The sequence below is a fragment of the Schistocerca gregaria genome, chromosome 7 (assembly GCF_023897955.1).
Source record: "Schistocerca gregaria isolate iqSchGreg1 chromosome 7, iqSchGreg1.2, whole genome shotgun sequence".
NCBI classification, from domain to species: domain Eukaryota; kingdom Metazoa; phylum Arthropoda; class Insecta; order Orthoptera; family Acrididae; genus Schistocerca; species Schistocerca gregaria.
The window spans coordinates 426,298,347-426,318,935 of record NC_064926.1 but is presented as its reverse complement, the minus strand read 5'-3'; the positions used below and the strand labels follow the sequence as shown (position 1 = coordinate 426,318,935).

At 43.3% G+C, this 20,589-nt stretch overlaps 1 protein-coding gene and 1 pseudogene across 3 annotated transcripts in view; both read right to left on the bottom strand.

Annotated features, from left to right (window-relative positions):
• The window catches only part of LOC126282034 (vascular endothelial growth factor receptor kdr-like), a 329,784-nt gene that overhangs the window by 265,168 nt on the left and 44,027 nt on the right, over positions 1-20,589 (bottom strand). The gene's annotated exons all lie outside the window — the stretch shown is intronic.
• Positions 15,345-15,462, bottom strand: LOC126282704 (5S ribosomal RNA; annotated as a pseudogene).

Sequence of the window (20,589 nt, the reverse complement as noted above, 5' to 3'; positions counted from 1 at the left end):
AGCGGTCGGCCGCATTCTACGAAACAGGTTCAAATGGCTCTGAGCACTATGGGACTTAACATCTATGGTCATCAGTCCCCTAGAGCTTAGAACTACTTAAACCTAACTAACCTAAGGACATCACACAACACACAGCCATCACGAGGCAGAGAAAATCCCTGACCCCGCCGGGAATCGAACCCGGGAACCCGGGCGTGGGAAGCGAGAACGCTACCGCACGACCACGAGATGCGGGCTCTACGAAACAGGAATTGATTCCTGTCTTCCAGTGGGATAAATGTCTTAACGCACGTGGCGATTACTTTTGAATAGAATTTGGTGCCGTCGTGGCGGGGGTTCCAGTTTTGTTTGACTGTCCTCTAATAAAACTCTGAATTAAATCAGTCATACATGTGCCGAAAAAGCTTCAAAAAGCTTATCACTGCAAAATCGGGCGGTGTATTTCTTCTACCATTTTAATACAAATAGCAACTCCGGCCTCAGCATCAATTCTCAGGATGGGTCATGATCCGTGGAAAACTAGAAGCTCTAATGTAAATTTCTTACTCGTCGTTGGCGAGGCGAGAGTTGCACAACCACACTCAATAACTAAACAAACGAGTCGCAGCCAACCACTGTATGCAATTCATCTGATTGTGCGATCCGTCGCTCGTGTGTGGTGCCGTTTAGACAGCACGCTCTACTCTTAAGAGCGAGAAGTGCAAAAAAGTTGGATAACTTTCAGACTTGAACCTCGTCCCAGTAACATTGGATGTTCCCTTCCTATGGCAAGAAACGGGAGCGAAACTTGACAGCGATAGGATTGCAGCCTTCCCTGTAAGCAAGTTGCAAGGTTCCATTCTACTTCCCCTGATGACGCGATTGAAGTCCGAGAGGGGAGTTCAATATTCAGTAAAAATCCCTTTATAAAAGCAGAGTTCGTCAGCTGATTCAGTCCATCCGACACCAGTGCTTCCACCCAAGCGAACACGTTGATTTTGCTTCGCTCAGCACATTCACAGGTTCCAAAGATTTCTAATGTGCGTTTATATGCCCTCTTGCTCCAATCAGTGTTATACACAGCCACCAGACCGCTTCTAGAGTCAGAGTATTAAGCAAAGTTGGAAGACAAGTTTTGATAGTATATAAGTGGCCTTTAAGACACCAATATTTTCTGGGAATTAACAGTTATATTTGTTAGCAGAGGGTTTAACAGATTAATACAAACCTTTAGGAAGAATGCGCTGCTTATAATTATTCTGGATTAATCTGTGTAGTACTAAAAATGGCGTCCGATAGAACTAAAAATGGCGTCCGATAGAGTTACCTTTGGCCATGTTCCCGCATTCGAGAACAACAAAACGCGGTAGAATATTTGTCAACACGAAATAGTCACCATCGCTGTAGTCTGTAGTGACAACACTGGACTCAAGGGTACTTTAAAAGTGTAGCCTCACTACATGCACATGGCTAGTGCAGTGATGAAACAAACCCACTTGACTGAGCTTTAACGGCGCACTTAACCTGCAGCCTTGCTGTCCGTACGAACGGTCGCCCGAGAGAGAGAGAGAGAGAGAGAGAGAGAGAGACGAAAATCTTAAGCAAACTGCTCGTAGGAAACTTATTACACCAAGCAATTTCGGAAGTGTGTACATATAGTAAGTTTCGATTAGTCGCTTATCTAGCTTTTTTTTAACAAAAAAACTTTCAAGAACCAGAGGCACGCGCAACACATGAGCATAGTTGAGTTTGAATATAATATGGAATATGTAAGTTATCTTATCAATACAACATTTTTACTAATCTGTTCACCTAACAGACGTCGAAGTGGAGAGTACCAGCAGCTAAATACCAACAGCAAACTTATGTGCGGGCCACCAAATTAATGGGCACACAAAAGCGCCGCAGCTATCTCTTCCCTCTCCAATTTTCAGATATCTAACAGCGTTTCTTAGAGCAATATCGTGAACCATCTTGCTTATCCCTGTGTGAAACCAAACATTTCCAAGAAAGGACGAGTAACAAACCCTGAATATAATCAAATAAACGCTGAATGTTTTGAATCCTGTTCCCGTTAATTGTCACGTGCCCAGTAAAGCCTTTTCAAAATTAAAACATTTCCTGAAATAAAAGACCGAATGAATGCTTCTGTAATCCTGCGCATTCAGAAGTCACAACATTTGACTGTGTTCAAAATGCGTAAAGGAACGTGGTTGAAATTGATTTTCTGGCTTTTTGGCTCACGTTTTGTGATTCGTTCGACAACGCCCGTTCCTGTACTATGATGGAGAAGTTTTAGATTTCTTCAGTTTCTATTAGCTTTACGGCCAACTTACGACTTTTGGAAGCACTGACAACCTTATCACAAAATTCTCTCCGCGTATCAATTCTTCTGGTTACCTATTTCAACCTAGAAAACATCCCGTTACATACATTATACGAATGTCCACGACAGTGGGAAAAACTGTTTACTGAAGACGCATACATTGCAAATATACAGTGATTCTTATTTTGTCAAACGCATCCGTCCGGCAACAACCGTAGCTCTGAAATTTTCTGGTACGTATTCTTTTACACAAATAGGAAGGATCAGTCATTATTCGCTCCTTTCTACGCAACGTCTTGATGGTACACATGCATCACACTGGTCCTTGTGTTGTGGATACAAAATACATTTACCCACAGCTGTTTAAGATAAAATACATCATACGGGCGCAGTTTTGGTAGTGGCATGTTTTGCATGAAGTGAAAGACATACCAAGAACTAAATCGCTATGTTTACATTCTTCTTCGGTAATTTTCATGCTCTTTGAGAACTTTAACCGCGGCGTCTACGTACAGTCAAACTTTGTACCACTTTACACCATTTTCTGCCAATACTGGACACAAATTACACACTCCAACAGATATTGTAATATTTTACATCTGTAATTACCGAGTGCTTGGCAAATTGAGAAATGTATGCTAAGCTCTGTTAAAGTAAAATTTCAATTTAAGTACTGATACAAAGCTGCAGTCATTCAGGGTAACAGACCTTAAACAATTTTCCTATATTTAATGTCCTGCGTAGATTTGAATCATACCAGAAGGAAACTAGGTGTTAATGAGAAGTTGAAACAAGCAGTTTTAATTCTGTATTGCAGGTTTACTTTGAAGTATAAGATACTTGCACTGCTGTAGCACTGCTCAACTTAAATCACTGTCGCGGAAGCTCTCTTCATGGCCAAAGCAATTGAAGGCTAAGACGTTGTAGGAGTTGAAAAGACAACTGAAATACTAACTTGACATCACATAGTTACCGGAAATGCTACTATCAGTACAAAATAATGCAAGTAGGTATAACGACAGCCATTTTAAACAGAAGTGATAAGAGGTATAAAGATACCCTGACCGGTAAAATGTTACCCTGATTGACTGTACAAGATCCGCAGCAGCAATATTGTTGTGCAATAATGTTCAATGTAGGACTTTTCATGTTAAATTTGAATGCACTAGGTATTCGATAGATGTCATGTGAAGGTGATCACTATTGAAAGGGCATTAGTCTAGCAGTAAAGGCCTTTTAAAAATGACGTTCGCTGTAACGAAATTGCAAAAACGCGTTTATAATGTGTGGAACGAAACCATTTATACATGTATAAAATGTCTTTGAAAAATGCCCTGCGCTCAAGTCAGTTGTGCAACAGTTTCCCAATCAATTCTACTGCGTGCAACACCAGCGCCAAAAATCATCCCCAAATATTTATATGTTTGAAAATACTTTTATTTCTGGTTGTATGGTAAGAAGCCATCAGAGTGCTTTGCACTCTGTAAGTATATCCGAAGAAAATCTTCCAACAGATCGAAATACACTCAATAAGATATAAGAAATGCTTGTGATTAGTAGCTTTTAGGACAATTACAAAGCGTTTTCATCGTTTACAGAATGTCACTTTGGAGTAAAGAAACCATTACGTTACTTGGTAATTCGAAATGCGTGCAAATGAAGAAAGAATTTGTAATAATTTACTAATATGACTAATAGAGATGTCCAGAAGTTTTAATAGTTTTCAGAACTGGATTTAGGGTACAAGCAAAACAGCATACACAAAGATGGTGGATGTTGGAGAAGATAACTAAATAACATTCTTGTAGGCCATAACCGAGAGGTGTGGACTTGAGACCTACAGTAACCACAGAGCGGTTTGGAGAAGGGTGTCATAATTGATAAAGAAGGGTTTCCGTGTGCCAAGCCTTTGTCTGACATGTGGTAAAGCAGGAAGGCAGGCGCCGGCAACCTCCATGACGTATCGCGGTCGATTGCGCTTGACGAAAACAAGGTTGTGCAGTGCTTTCGTGTCGTACGAAAACCCGATGGATGTGCCCCATACGAGAGCATCAAGCAATACCGTAAGTTTTCAAAGGACGTTGCTCCTATTTGTGACAAACGAGTTAAGAACGATGTATAAAAATCTGGTATCATTCCGTAAACGTTGAAAACGCGTTTTAATTATCCTAAAAGCTACTGATCACAAGAATTTTTTATAACTTACTGAGTGTGTTTCGATTTGTAGGGAGCTTTTCTTCAGATGTCCTAATTTGAGTACGAAGAACTGACGGCTTCTAACCACACAATCGGAAATACAAGTATTTTCAAACAGGAATATTTGAGGATGACCTTTGGCGCTGGTTTTGCACGAAGTTGAATTGATTGGGAAACTGCTGCGCAACTGACTTGAGCACAGGGCACTTTTCGAAGACATCCTTTAAGAACATAAATAAACAGCGGAAAGAATTCTCCCGACAGTCAAACATTATTATCAGGTCCTGTCACTGCAGACAATGAATGATATTGTGGCTGTAAGTTCACTGGCTCTCGACTGTCGGCTACATCCGGGACCAATTGGTCGAGTTCGACAGTCCTTTCTCGTGGGGTGTACTTTATGTTTGAACTATTTTATTCGAAACAATTATTTCAACCCACGTTAGGGACGATGTTTCCACTCGCTAGCTTCCTAGGAAGATAAATCTGTTTTCACATAAAAAAGGAATGAATTTGTATCCATTAATGTCTGAAGTGCGTATTACCTGAACGCACAGTAAGAATTTGAAAAGGGTCTGTCGATCATATCCGAGGATCGATGGCATTTAGCTGAGATGTTGCTGAAACACGAACCACGGTACCTTTTTACTATCTAAACAGTCACTGGGTTAGAAAAAGACTAGCGAAATTAGTAATTCAGTGATATAAACAACAATAACGTCTGACCAACAGATGGTCGAAGATTAGAGTTTAACGTTTCGTCGCCGACGTGGTCATTACAGAATGTGGTGAAGTTGAAATTGAGGGAGGAAACCCCCGTGCCCTTACAAAATCAATTAAAAATTAAGGTACTTGGCTTTTTAGGAAAAGCACAGAAAATCTCATTCTGGATAGCTGCAAATGGATTTCAACCATCGTCCTCTCGAACGCGAATCCCACCTCTTGATACTGCGCCACCACGCTTAAACAGCAAATAAAATATTTCTTTTGCTGTGTACTGGTCGTGACTGCCCTCACTTGAGTAATCCCAAGCTTTCCAAAGTATTTGGGAAAGCAGCGCCAAACACTGCACCTATACATTATTAGTATCTTCGAACAGTATTGTACTACTTAGGTATAACTGAAGTTTCTTCTACTTTACTTGTGTGCAGCACCAAAAGGAATCCCCAGAGCTCGAAATACGTAATTTTTAAACAAGGTGCAAACATCTACTGTTACTGATATCACACAACTTAATTCGAGTACCTTACAACACACATTATGAAGATCCAGGATATATCTTCCGGTACTACAAAAAGACATAAAAACTTGCATTATAAAATAATACTTTCATATAATTGCAGTAACCACAGCAAACGCTTTTTGTAAAGATGTAATGACCGAAAATAAGCCTTAGTTGTTCGAAAAGCATTGTCAGCTAATCTATATGATCTAAATGCTTCACAAATGTGACTGCATTGTAATCAAGTAAAATTTTCTGAACAATGTAGTATATATAACCATTACTGTAATTGGTAAGAGAACAACAGATTTTTTTCTAAGTTAATAGTGAGGAAAAGAATGCTCTTACACAAGCATTATAACTGGCTTGATTCTACAGAGATTCTAGCGTCTCTTAATCATGTGGGATCATAAAGTACAACCACTGCAAACGATTGGAACAGAATGTCAATGGAGAAGAAACCTCAGGACCTCGTATACAAGACGGATTTCTCATTTTGCACAGGAACAATGAGGTCTTCGTCGCTAGATTTTATCACGGATTTCTTGTATGCGAAGATGAGGAACTAGACGATTTTTCTGCCCACAGTTACGAACACGGGCAAGGAGTGATGGAAAAAAAATGAGGCAGTCAGGACCAAAATGTAAATTGACACTTTAAGCTCTCCCTGCAGCTCTGAAGTTCCGCGAGTTTTCGGAAGTTCAACGGGATCGACGTAATTTCCTGGACGAATATTTCTGCTGTAAACTGCCCAGATCAGTTTGCAAAGGCTCTAGAGTTGTAGCCTGAAACGATTACCGGTTTGCATCACCTAAATACCAATTACTGTGACTGTAATCCAACTATGGCGCAACAGACAAGAATTTTCGAGCAGGTGATTGCGAATACGTCTCTACTCTGAGATCAAATACTTATTCCCTGGAGAACTATGTTTCTACTACTGAGGTTTGTATTATTGCTATATACTGCGCTGTTAAGATTCAGTAAATTGCTTATGACATTTCAGATTATCTTTGAGCCAGTAGTGAAGGACTGGACGATAGTGGCTTGAATGGTAGCTGCGCACGTAACGTATTAGACAGCAGCCTAACACGTAATCGGCGCATCGCTGATGCGGAGTAGTTGGTTGAATATTACGCGCCTGCCAGAGCGAGCGGCAGAGATTGCGGCAAACAGGCCCCGGAAGGCGGAATTCCGGTTTCCTTCAAGACATTGACGTCACCCGTCTGCGTCGGTTGAGACACAGCGCCAGACCGAACTGCGGCCGGACCACAGCTCTACCACTTGTGAACCAGTCCAAAGAAGTCCAAGTCTACAGCTTCAGTCAAAGTCACAGTGCCTGACATCTTAAGTATCACCCAGACCGCATTTCTAAGAACAGACTTCTTATAATTACCATTTTAATGGGCAACTGGCATTCCTTGTTACCGGTGTCATTTCATTTAAAACCATAAATAGTTTTGATGTAATGTTATATATTTAAGCTATTTCAATAGATAATTTTTTTTCTTGGCAGTGAATTCTGTCATTTTTGTCATCCTCTCCATGTTCTCTGTGAGCACTTCATTTCATTATGAGATGTCTATTTCTGTGTTTTACAAGGGTTGCTCTCACCAAAACGAGGAAACGAAACCGAACACTTATAAAAAAACCTCGAGAGAGAAACCGAGTAGACACTTTCGGAGAACTGAAAGTACCTATACTGAAGACAAAACGAGCATAGAGATTCTTGACGAACTTATTGAAGAGAAGACAGACGCGCCTTACATCGATGTAATAGGCAATACTGAGGGGAAGAAACGCTACAACAGATTGTGGTATTATCGTAATAAGCCGTAAACACTTCGATACGGAGAGACTGAAGATAACGTCGACGGCATATCAATGGAACAACTACACGGCCCAGTCTTGTTAATGTGGCCATCGCCTATTTCCGACGTCAACGTGCGACAACTCACATGGCAGGCGACAGAACTAGCAGTGGGACGTGACGAAGGGTCGTGGACGAAGAGTGCAGTCGTCGAAGTAAAACGATGACTTACCTGACGCACAAAAGGCATGATCACTGACTTTCGGGCCAAGGGTGGAAGCATTTCCCAAACGGCTATGTCTGTAAACTGTTCGCGTGCAGGCGTGGTTGAAGTATACGTGCATGGCAAAATGGCACTATCCAAAACCGGGCTGAGACGACTGTGGTACACCATGGACCACAGATGGCAGGGGTGAACGACGGTTGCGGAGATGTGTACGGGTAAACGGACGTGCAACCGTTGAGCAACTTACCTCCCAGATGAACTGAGGGGCTACAAATGGCGTCTATTCAACAACCATTCAGCGAATATTACTGCATATTGGACTCCGCAGGAGGAACTGCTGTTCATTTGCAATGACGGCAGGAATTTTCAAGCCTAAACAGAACTGGACGTCCATCGAGTGGCGATACGTGGCCTTTTGCAGATGAATCACGTTTTATGTTCCATCGGACAGACTGTCGTCGTTGCGTAAGGCGTGACATATCTCAAAGCAAACACCCTGCAACAATCCAGGGAGTGTGGTGGCCAGTAGCCATCTGCTGCACAACAACGTTGAAATAACCAAAACTAAACTTGTGGCTTTAATGGGAAGAAAATTTACAAGATCAAAAATATGCCACCTACCCCAACAAAAATCTGCAATCACCTCAGTTGCAATATCATTTACGAATAGAAGCGGGGCATCTACAAAACTAGTTTCTTATAGATGTTAGACACAGACACTGGTAAAAGCCTACCATACACAAATCCTGACCTAGTTCATCAAGAACACAGCAATCCCAACCCTCCCGTATGGCAATTAAATTGATATATCGAAAGGCAAAGACCCGAGCTACATTCAAATCGCAGATATCAATTATCTGAGAGGACTAAGGTTGCAACATAACACCACATGCTGCCGGCAGTACCACCGCCATCCCACCCTCTCGTCCCCGCTTCATCTTAATAACCCACGAGAGAGAGAGAGAGAGAGAGAGAGAGAGAGAGAGAGAGAGAGAGAGAGAGAGAGAGAGAGAGAGAGGTACTACCAGCACAGATGTGGTCTAGGCAGCTACGTTTGATTCATTTCATTTGTGTGGTTTGAATACGGTCGAATAAAAGTTCCAAGAGATACAAACGCAGCTTATTAGCATTAATTAAACCTCATCATTTCTTCAATCATTAAGCACTACCTCATGGTAACTAGCAACTCCATAATCTCACCTACAAGCCTACAAACACTGAAGAAACAAAGAATCAGATCTCTACGCCCGCGCGAGGGAAGAGAGTTAGGGAATTACTGTAAGCTTTACACAATGACAGAAAAACATTTATCCATCACTGTGGATCATTCAGTCTCTCAACTTCATAAACCAGAAACTATGAAATTGATGCTTTACCCCCAGACGACTAACGACACCACAGGAGCCAAGAGTTCTGCTGGCGAACTTTTGGGTTTCAGGAGCTCCAAGAAACTCTGGCTATTGTTTAAATACTGTGACCTTTCAGTATAGTCACACCACGTGCGAGCATTCTCGTTGTCCACCCCTTACTTCCCGTTTAACACTACTCGCCTCCTAGGAGGACTTCTCGCCTATTTGCAACTTTTGGAACCTGGGAAACACCTGACATCGGTGGAACGTCTCCTCCCCCTTCTCCCTGCCCACCACGCCATGCCACCGAGACCGCACGAAACCTTTGGGCTCGACTCTGACCACAATATCCAGCATGCCTTTGTGGAACTCCCCTGCAGCACTCCTTCAGCGGATTAGGAAAAACCGATCGCTAAGTCTCATGTAGCGAGAACCCCACTGGGTATGGGAAGACTCGTGGGATCTCCGACGGATACAACCCTTTTGTTGCTGACATGTAAGTTCGTATCATGACTGGCCGCACTATTTTGAAACAATTCTTTTTTTTTATATAACTGGTTTCGGACATAAGCCCACTATCAAGCTTTTAGAGGATTTCTAGCAAAAATTTAGACACTTTCATCATATGATATAAAAGATTGACTCGGCCGTAGCCGATAGCAAGTTCGAGGTGGGGAGGTGGGGAGTAGTAACAACTCGTAAAAAAGAAAGATCTTGGTTTGTCTGGCTTCAGACAATAATACCCAGAAAGGACCCCCGTCCAATGTGATAGATGAAGGAAATCAATGACTCCGATGGCGGAAGGGGGTGAGAATTTCAACGGGTGAGGGGCAGGAGAAATTTTCTCGACTGAACATGAACTGAATTCAGACATATCTACTGTGCCGAGACTGGCAGGGGCGAAGGTGCAGAGGTGCAGAGTACACTCCAGAGGTGTCGGTGGTCCATGTTAGGTGCTGCCTGTGTACATCCTCTGAGGCTCACTACCACAGCTGTAATCCGACTACAGCTACTACGATAGACCAACAAATACATCGACTTGCTGCAGTAATCAGAGAGCACATGATAAACAGCAATTTACCCCAGGCGGTGCTTCATCCTCTGTCGACTTTGGTCCACAGAAGTAGCCTATCTAATTCTGGGGATCCTACTTCGTGAGCGAAGGAAGAGAACTCTACAGTACCTTAGCATCCATACTGCATCTGATATAAAAAGAAGGCCAAAAAGCACCTTAAACAAGGTCCATTAACACACAGACCATGACCAAGGTTAGCAAACAAAGTGCGGGATAGTATGGCATCTCGGCACTGCAAGAAACGAAACGATAGTCAGTGACGAGAACACAGTGGAGTCAGAAGGGTATATCATATTGAAGGCAAGATCAGGTCACAGGGTTGAGCAACAGCCTTTTATGTTTCGAGCAACAGTTGCGGCAGACACTATTCTGCTACTGTCACTGAATGGAAGGGCGTGAACGAGATGCTCTCGTACCTTATAACACAAATAGGAAACAAAACCTATACCCCGATAAACACACATGCACCACTAATGGTAAAAACAGATTAGACAATGTAGGGACGTAAAAATTCTTAAATGTGCTGGATAATATAGTGGTCGAAACAGGTAAAAGGAGGGATAATAGTCCTGTTGGGTCATTTCCAATGCACAATTGGGTACAGAGAAGATATTCAAAGACCCTACAAAATTAGCCATGCCAACTCCGATTTAACCATGCCGACTCTGCGCAAAGATACGGGACAAGGGCGCTAGCGAAAGAAGGGTCCAAGTACTCGAGTGAAGAAATCAGAGTCTGATTTCCTTATGGTGTACCCAACTTATTCGGAAGCTGAACATATACGCAAGATATAACTACACATTTGTCGTAGTGTGTCAAATTAGCAATTTGCACTTTCAGTATACTACTCGATTAGTCGAACGTAATCATACGTCTCAGGTGCGTAACGTTAAAATGAGGACGGTGGAGGGAATTTTATGTATATGTATCCTATTATAGTTTGTGCGTAATATGTTGTGTAGAAGGACGGCTTTACGATGCACTGAATGCAAAATAAAGGAAGAATAAATGGCTGCATGTATTCTTACTGCAGAAAGTCTCATTTAATACTAACCAAGAAAGAAGACCTTGCGAGTCATCGTGTCATATGTCAGTAAATTGGGTAACACACTGTCGCCTCAACTTACAAAAGGGCGGGAAGCATGTAGATTTTTGCGTGAGTAAACGGGTGTTGTTTCTGACGAGTGGATATCGTTAACAGAATCCTCTGAATGTTGCAAGCTCGCACAGGCTACCATCTTATGTTACTGTACTGTGGTGCTGCATTCCGTTCCGAGAGAGAGCAGAAGAGGCACGTAAAGAATATTAAACAGAACGCATGGTTCCGTCACGTCATTGCAACAGTCGAGGAACAAGAGAAAACGTTTCCTGTGTGGCTACAACCGATGCGCTATCCGTCATGTTTCGTAAGCTTGCATTCTTAACTGAAACTTGTCACAGATATACATTTCAAAAGCCCCAAATTTTTAATATAACATACACACAGCCGGACCTTTATAAGTTATTCGCTTTTAAAAAGTGTAATGAGGACAGCTTCATTTTCCACACAAACGGCGGCAACATACGGCGTAAAACTGATCGAAACCGGTCACCAAGTGTAAAGTGACAGGTACTTTTTTTCGGAACAAATAACCATCTTCACAAGATATTTAACAGGAATCGATTGTCGTTAGCGTAAGTAGTGTGGAAACTACGTCAGAAATTCGTGGAATACCGACCCCCATGCGCAAAATCCTGTGAACAGCACGCGGTATTATTGGAAATAAGAGAATGCGACGCGAAAAACACTTCGAGGGAATAATGAACAGCTGCTACTATATTAAAATAAGCTTTTGGTATGCTTTTTAAATTACGGCCCTTTTCCTTAAGTTCCGAACTGTTAGCCACATGACTATTGTATTTATACTGTATTTTTGACTGACATTCCATCAGCACAGCAGTTTCCCGATCGTCCAAGTGACCTAAACGGCAGTGAATATCGGCGTCCATACTGACGCCCTATTCCTTGACTTCAGGAAGGCGTTTGAGAACAGTTACGCACTGCCGTCTAATGAACAAAATACTGACGGAATATCGGACTAACAGCGTGATTGTCAACCGATGTGGCGATGTGTAACGGATTGTCTCGAGAGAGACAATAGAGTAGCGGCCACTGTGCCAATTGGTCAGTTGCTGCATAATTTTGCTTCAGCTAGCATACGGAGTCGATCTACAGTGGTTCCCAAACTTTCTTAGACCATTACCCCTGAGAGGAATCAAACGTTAATTAGTGCCCCCTCCCACTCTCACCTCCCCTTTCCACCTGTTGCCGCCCCCCCCCCCCTCCCCCACCTGCTGCGCGGTAAGGGATCTTTACTAGATAGGACTGACGGAGAACATCGAAAAAGTTCAAAGATAGGCAGCACAAAATATTTTCGCTTTCTGAGGAGAAAGTTGGTGATTGGAATTTCGTGAGAAGATTCCACTGCAACGAAAAACGCTTTTTTTTTAATGATGTCCAGCTCAAATCCTGTAACATTTCTGTGACACTCTCTCCCATATTTCGCGATAACACAAAACGTGCTTCCTTTCTTTGAACTTTTTCGAAGTACTCCGTCAGTCCTACCTGGTAAGGATCCCATACTGCGCAGCAGTATTCTAAAAGAGGACGGATATGCGTAGTGTAGCCAGTCTCCTTAGCAGGCCTGTTACATTTTTTAAGTGTCCTGCCAATAAAACGCAGTCTTTGGTTCGCTTTCCCAACAACATTTTCTATGTGTCCCTTCCAATTTAAGTTGTTCGTGATATCGAATCACTGAAGATGTAGGGTGGGGGGAGGGGGGGGGGGGGGAGGCTGAGATGGAAAGGTTGGCACAGTGTAGGAAGTCATGGCGGGCCGCATCAAACCAGTAAGATGTCTGGTAACAGAAAATCCATTTAAAGCTGAACGACTACATGAAACTAATCTTAGTTAAGGCAGATACCAGACAGATTCATTGTTAAAATCATCAGAAAGTGAAAGCCATCCACAAGAGTGTTGCTACAGAACCCTTGTCCGTCCAATACTTTTAACATCGCTCGTCAGTTTGGGAACCATACTGGACAGGATTGACAGGAAATACGGAAGAGCAGAAGAACAGCTGCGCGTTTCGTCACAGGTTCGTTGGAGAGCGCTAAATAGTAATGGTGATGCTCAACCAACAACACTGGCAGACGTTACAAAAGGTACAGTTTCCTTCTTTGTGTGGTTTATTATTAGAATTCCGATAGCGCACACTCCCAGAAGAGTCAAAAGATATATTGCTTCCTCTTACGTGTGTCTCGTGAAGAACAATGAAGGAAAAATTAGAGATACTGCAACTCTTAAGGAAGCTTACGAACAATCGTTCTTCCCGCAGACCATTCGCGAGTGGGTCAGGAAAGTGGGGAAATGGCAGTGGTACACGAAGTACCCACCGACGCACACTATAAGGTGGACTGCGGCGTATCGATGTAAATTTAGAATTCACAACACTACATAGCCTACTACCTGGCAAGGGGCAAATCTCGATTCGAACAGGAATTTGTATTTAATCATTTGTACACAGATCATCTGACATTTCTACCCACGCCTGCGACGGCATGAGATGTGGACGTCGTGCGGAAAGCAGCTGACGCGTTTAGTATACGCGTGTCAACATTGTCATACAAATACAGCCACAATGAACGAAACAATCTTTGGAATGTTTTAAACATTGTAGCACCCTAGTTAAGAAGGTTTTACCCAACGGAATACTGTGCACCACAAGTTGATGACACATTCGCACTGTTTTTGGTGGCTTTTCTCATTCAGAAGCACGAATATTAATTTGACTGCTCAACTCAAGCTACACTGGGACAGTGGATGAAGAAAATAACTTTGTGACAATAACGCGATTAATAGCGTTCAAGACTGTAGTGCTAGTGAAAGTGGCAGGAACAGTACTCCTCAGAGAAGCTAAGAGTTCTGGTGAGTATGGACGTTCACCAGGAAAGAAATCCAATACTGTTATTTGAACAAAATTTTCCGAAGAACTTTAACGTATTTATGAGGATTAGCCACGTAAAGTTGCGACCTAAAGCCCATTATCGGAGACACATTCATATACTAAATCACACCCAACATCAAAGTAATATTTGATTATGTGGAGAAAAGAGAAATAATCATCCATTTCGAGGAAACAAGGCAATCAAAGAACTAGAGACAAAACAATGCATTCTACACAATTTGGTACAGTAAGGCATGAAGGAAAATGTGTCCATTTCTGACACCTGAAACACTGGGCAGTGCAGAAAGCAAGAGAAATTAGCCAAACGAAGTTTTAATGTTCCGCAGCGTTTCTAGCAAGGCTAAAGAAATAATACAAAATATGCCGTAGACACATGACTTTTCATGAAGGCCAGATATGTACAGTAAAACCGAGATATTCGTCACTCTGCGGCTCGTTTTGTCGAAGCAGTAAACCAGAAAACCGCTGTTTTCCAGATACAGCCATACTGCATTTGTAGCACTGATGAAAGTTGATTTAATCATGAACTAACTTCTGGCACGACACTGCCTAGTTGAGGGGGAAGAAACAACCGTTCGTTTTCCATGACCTCCACGTTCACACATTATCTGACGCCATGCGATTTTTACCTTTCATCTACCCGACTTTAGAAAGAGCATTGTTGTAACAACTAGTGCAGACAAACTGGTCAAGGTTTTTGGAAGAATTCAGCAGCTCCACCGGTCCATTCTACACACAGTACAACTGATACAACAGATTGACTTTCAGCCAATGGACACCTAAGAAAAAACTGCATTTGTCTTCAAGCAAAACTTTTGGCCCGAAAGTTAAATGGCTACTGACTAATCTTCCACCAAAAGTAGATTTGGAGGCTAGCAACGGTGAGGATACTGTACAAAAAATTTTAATCCTTCTTCCTGAATGTTGATAATGCCACGAATACCCAAAAGCTTCTACTAAAAATACTAAATTCCGCCCGAACAGGTCTCTGAAGACCCTTAAAGTTCTCCGCGACCGTGGTGCAATCCTCAGCCTATAGGGGTGACTGAGAAAGGATATGGAGGGGCGTGTGGACAGCACCCCGTGACTAGAGCCGCTACTTCTGAATCAAGAACTTCCTCACATGGCCTCACAAGGACTGAATACACCCAGTTCGCCAACAGCGCTCGGCAGACCGGATGGCCACCCACCCAAGTGCTAGCCAAGCCCGACAGCGCTTAACTTCGGTGATCTGACGGGAACCGGTGTTACCACTGCGACAAGGCCGTTGGCCAAAGGCGTTTACTACTTTCTGATTCTTGGACTGCTCACAAGGACACAATGATAGTAAATGATTCATTTGAGGGTGAAGATAATGTTTTATTATTCCGCCAAAAACAAAATATATACAGCCTTTGGATGTGTCTTTCTCCGAGCAATTTAAGATATTTGCACGAAGGATAACAAACGCTCTAAGGACCCTCTCAAATGACTTAGACACGTAATTAAGAAACAGAATTTTCATAATGAACATGCATTCTGTTATTCATAACCAGCTACGTGCTTAAGTGTATCAGCCTATGTTTTTATATACTTGACAAACCGCTGGGCCGGCTGCGGTGACCGAGTGGTTCTAGGCGCTTCAGTCCAGAACGGCGAGACTGCTACGGGCGCAGGTTCGAATCCTGCCTCGGGCATTGATGTGTGTGATGTCCTTAGTTAGGTTTAAGTAGTTCTAAGTTCGGGGGGACTGGTGACAGATGTTAAGTCCGATAGTGCTTAAAGCTATTTGAAGAAGTCGCTGGGTGCAACACTCCCCGCACAGATGTTGAATTTGAGATTGTGAATCAAGTGGCACTTTATTTTACAGCTGAACAATGTGATTCTGAGGAACGTCCAGATATTTGCTTTCGCCAAGTGGCACTTTATTTTACAGCTTAACATTGTGATTCTGAGGAACGTCCAAATGTACATATTGTGATTCCGCGTATTGTCTCATCCATTTTGTTGAGGAACCTCATGCACAATTTTCAAATCAGAGAGCAAAGAGTAACGCAATCGAATAGCTTCTCCATCCTAATCACAGTGGGATGCGAAGCTTCTAAATACAATTGGGACACAGAATTCCCGTTAGAACCAAAAGACTTCGCTGTAGATTAGACCATCACGGCGCACCATTGGGTCGTGCCACGATCCATGGTGAAAATTGTGTGTTCTCACAAGTTTGCGACACGGCCGTATCTCTCAGTGAAAACGAGGATGCTTGGACTACCAGGAAGTGGACTGGTTGCAACAGACATCCCTTGTAAGCCGAACAAGTCCCTTGTTTTTGTAAGTACTGGGCGGAGCAGACTGCTCCTCTGAGACCTGTGGGCGCCCACCGAACGACACTTCCGGAGGGCCACAGACAGGGCAAACGTCCATCCCGTAGCTCGAACTAACAGGAAGGAAGCGGCGGGGGAGCCGGACAGCCGCCGGAACCAGATACCATCCACCGTCCCAGGGGACTCGGCGGAATGACGGAGCCGCGGCGTGGGCGGCGCGCCAGCAGCTGCCGCTCTAGACTGCTATGGTCGGCCGCTCACGTTCGGAACGGAGGAAAGAAGGGACGTTACAGGGAAACGCCCCGACTAAAAGTTCGTCGCCAGAGATGGGAGCCGAGCTCAGATGGACAAAAGGGGGAAAGAAATAGACTGTGATCTCGTACAAGGTAGATAAATGGTGAAGGCTCTGGAAGCTGACTTTGAACGTCAATAAATGTACATTATTGTTCTTACACAGGAAGAGAAATCCAGTACTGAACAACTACACTACTGACGACGAATTGCTGAAAAGCACCTACCATAAAATATCTTGCAGGTACTGTCTACAGCATCCTTGTGTGGAATCTAGTGGTACGAGGGTAAATCAGAAAGTCTTTGCCTTTTTTTAGGCAAATTACGGCTGTAAATGCGAAGTCAACATATCCATTCCCAGCGTTGGGCTTTTCTTGGTTCGTGCTGCTGTTAGTTGTTAAAGATGGCTCTTGCGCTTCACATGTACACGGCGTTAGAGCAACGAAATTTGCTTCATTTTCTATGGACTGAGGGACGAACGCCCATCGAGATATACAGGTAAATGCAGCCCACATACGGGGAAAACTGTCTCGCTTTGGGAACTGTGAGGTCGTGGTTTTGTGAGTTCAACAAAGCAGCAGGGGAGGCCGCGTTCGTCGCTGACTGACGGCACCATTTCCCGTGGATACAATGGCAGTTATAAGAGTCGAGGGACATGAAAGGGAAGCAATGACTGAAGGGAGTGACACAGGGTTGTAGCCTCTCCCCGATGTTGTTCAATATGCATATTGAGCAAGCAGTATAGGAAAGAAAAGAAAAATTCGGAGTAGGTATTAAAATCCATGGAGAAGAAATTAAAACTTTGAGGTTCGCCGATGACATTGTAATTCTGTCAGACACCAAAAGACTTGGAAGAGCAGTTGAACGGAATGGACAGTGTCTAGAAAGGAGGATGTAAGATGAACATCAACAAAAGCAAAACGAGGATAATGGAATTTAGTCGAATTAAGTCGGGTAATGCTGAGGGAATTAGATTAACAAATGAGAAACTTAAAGTAAACGAGTTTTGCGATATGGGGAGCAAAATAACTGATGATGGTCGAAGTAGAGGGGATATAACATGTTGACTTAATCGGTAGATCACATAACTAATGAGGGGGTACTGAATAGGATTGGGGAGGAGTTTGTGCCACAACTTGACTAGAAGAAGGGATCGGTTGGTAGTACATGTTCTGAGGCCTCAAGGGATCACCAATTTAGTATTTGAGGGCAGCGTGGAGGGTAAAAATCGTAGAGGGAGAGCAAAAGATGAATACACTAAACAGATTCAGAAGAATGTAGGTTGCAGCACATACTGGCAGATGAAGCTTGCACAGGATAGAGTAGCATGGAGAGCTGCATCAAACCAGTCTCAGCACTGAAGACACCACCACCACCACCACCACCACCACCACCACCACCATCACCAACAACAACAACAACAACAACAACAACAACAACAACGGTGAAACCAAATCGGCGTGAGCAAACCACGGCCATTTCCCGGTAGTTTGACAAATCGTTTAGTAGTGCTTACGACATCGTTAACGGGTCCTCTGAGTACCGGAAGGTTTCATACCGGTGGGTGCCTAAGCAGTTGGATGACATGACGAAAGGCAAGCAAATATCGTCTTTACTGAACCATCTAGAACAGTACTCCAAGGAGGGTGAAGGTGTCCTGGACAGCATTGTTACTGGCGATGAAACGTGGATAGTGCATTTCGTACCGGAATCCAACAATCAGAACATGATGTAGAAACATCCCGGATCGCTTGTGACAAAAAAATTGCACTCAGCGACATCTGTCAACGGCCTTCTGCACTAGCTGTGGACCGCCACAAGGTACAGATGTCAATGCCGACAGTTATTGTTCCACACCGTCACGTCTGCGGGTTGCCATAAAGCGAAGGCGCCGAAGGATTCCCGATGTGGACAACGTGATTCTGCTCCACGACAATGTGAAACCACATGTGGCGTTCAGAAATGCCGAAAAGACCCGGGCATTTTACTGGGAGATTCTGGGCCATCCACCACACAGTCCAGACCTCGCCTCTGGAGATTTCCACGTTTTCGGGCGACTGAAGAAGTTCCTGGCAGGACAGCGATTTGCAAGTAACGATGAAGCCAAGACAGCAGTCCGACGGTGGTTCCGCAGTCAGCCGGACGAATTCTACCGCAGAGGTAACTCAAATTTCGTGCTCCAATGGGACAAATGTGTGAACCGGTGTGGAGACTGTGTGGAAAAATAGTGTAAGGTATGTAGAATATGATGTGTATTTCTGTCTCTATGTATCTTACTTTGCCTAATAAAAATAGGCCAAAGACCTTAATTTACCCTCGAATGATAAGCAAACACCAGGCTGGAGATTGATAGGAAGAATCTTAAGGAAATGTAACTCATCCACGAAGGGAATGACATACAACGCGCTTGTTCGACCGATCTTGAGGATTCTTCATCCACATGGGATGTACGACAGAGAGGGGGGAAGGGGCAGGGATGGAGAGGGGGGGGGGGCAGAGAGAGAGAGAGAGAGAGAGAGAGAGAGAGAGAGAGAGAGAGAGAGAGAGAGAGAGAGAGAGAGAGAATGACAGGTTTTGGAAACGGGGGGGAGGAGAAAGACAATGAGAAAAACAGAAAGGGGGGGAGGGTGAAAAACGGTGACGAATCTTTATGAAAACTACTGTAGACGTGACCAGTAAGTTATAAAGGGTGGCACATTATGGAAAATATTTTGTGTGCGACTTCGTCGGTACTCATTCTAAAAAATTAGTATACCGCCTACATTGATGCATACAGAACTGTCTACTAAACGACGACCTAATGGTAGGTGTATGAATGACATTGGAAAATATTCAACGGCAGTAAATATAACGTGTGGAGAACTCAACTTTGGTTGATAAAATTACGAATACCCACATCAACACTGTATGCTTTTCGGGTGCACACAAATAGCACTCACATTGGACTAATGGTCACACATACGAAATTTATTGTTTTTGGATTAATTTGCTGAGAAACATGGACTGTCTACGAGCCACGTTCCACGGCTAATGAGGGAACGACTGTCTATTCCCCATCTGGACACCACACTATAGCTAGAATTTGATTTAACCAAAGGAGAGCCGGTCAGGTTTTGCGCTTGTATTTGTCAGTTTACAGGCTAGCCGTACCACTTAATTTTTTCATGACGACAGTTCACTCGTTCGTAATGTAACAAGGGTTTACGATGATTTTCTATCACCGAAGTACTGATTACTCCGACTCAATTGGAAGCTGTCTTTCTTCAGACGCGGTGTTAAAAAAAAATCCGCTTGTTATTCGCGAAACGAGAGTCGGTGAGGTAGTGAAACGCGGGTGGCAAACGACGACGACACATGCGTCAGTAGAAGATTTCACTGAAACGTGACAAATTGACGCAGTCCCTTTTCTGCAACAAACTGACGCCCATTTACATCTCTGAGTGCGTGTCCGCATTGCCTGTGGATAGGTATGTGACCAGACAGTAAGTTCTAAATGTGTTTGACTACTTTAAACTCGGAAACATGGAGTTCTAATCCTAACTTACATCGCTGCTCTGTAATTAAGCTATTTATTTCTTGATTTCATTACTTTGCTCAATTCATGTGCAGAAAATGGCAGACATCTGTTTGAAAAGATCATTTCGCTAGGACACTCAGAACTCCTGTAATAATGCATGAGCTTATGTGCAAATGTGCTAATGTTATAATCTACGATGAGTATTTCGAGGAACCTATCAAATAACCGGTTACAGTCAATTCACCAAGTATAAGTAAAGAAGAAACAATTACAAACGTAACAACAAGC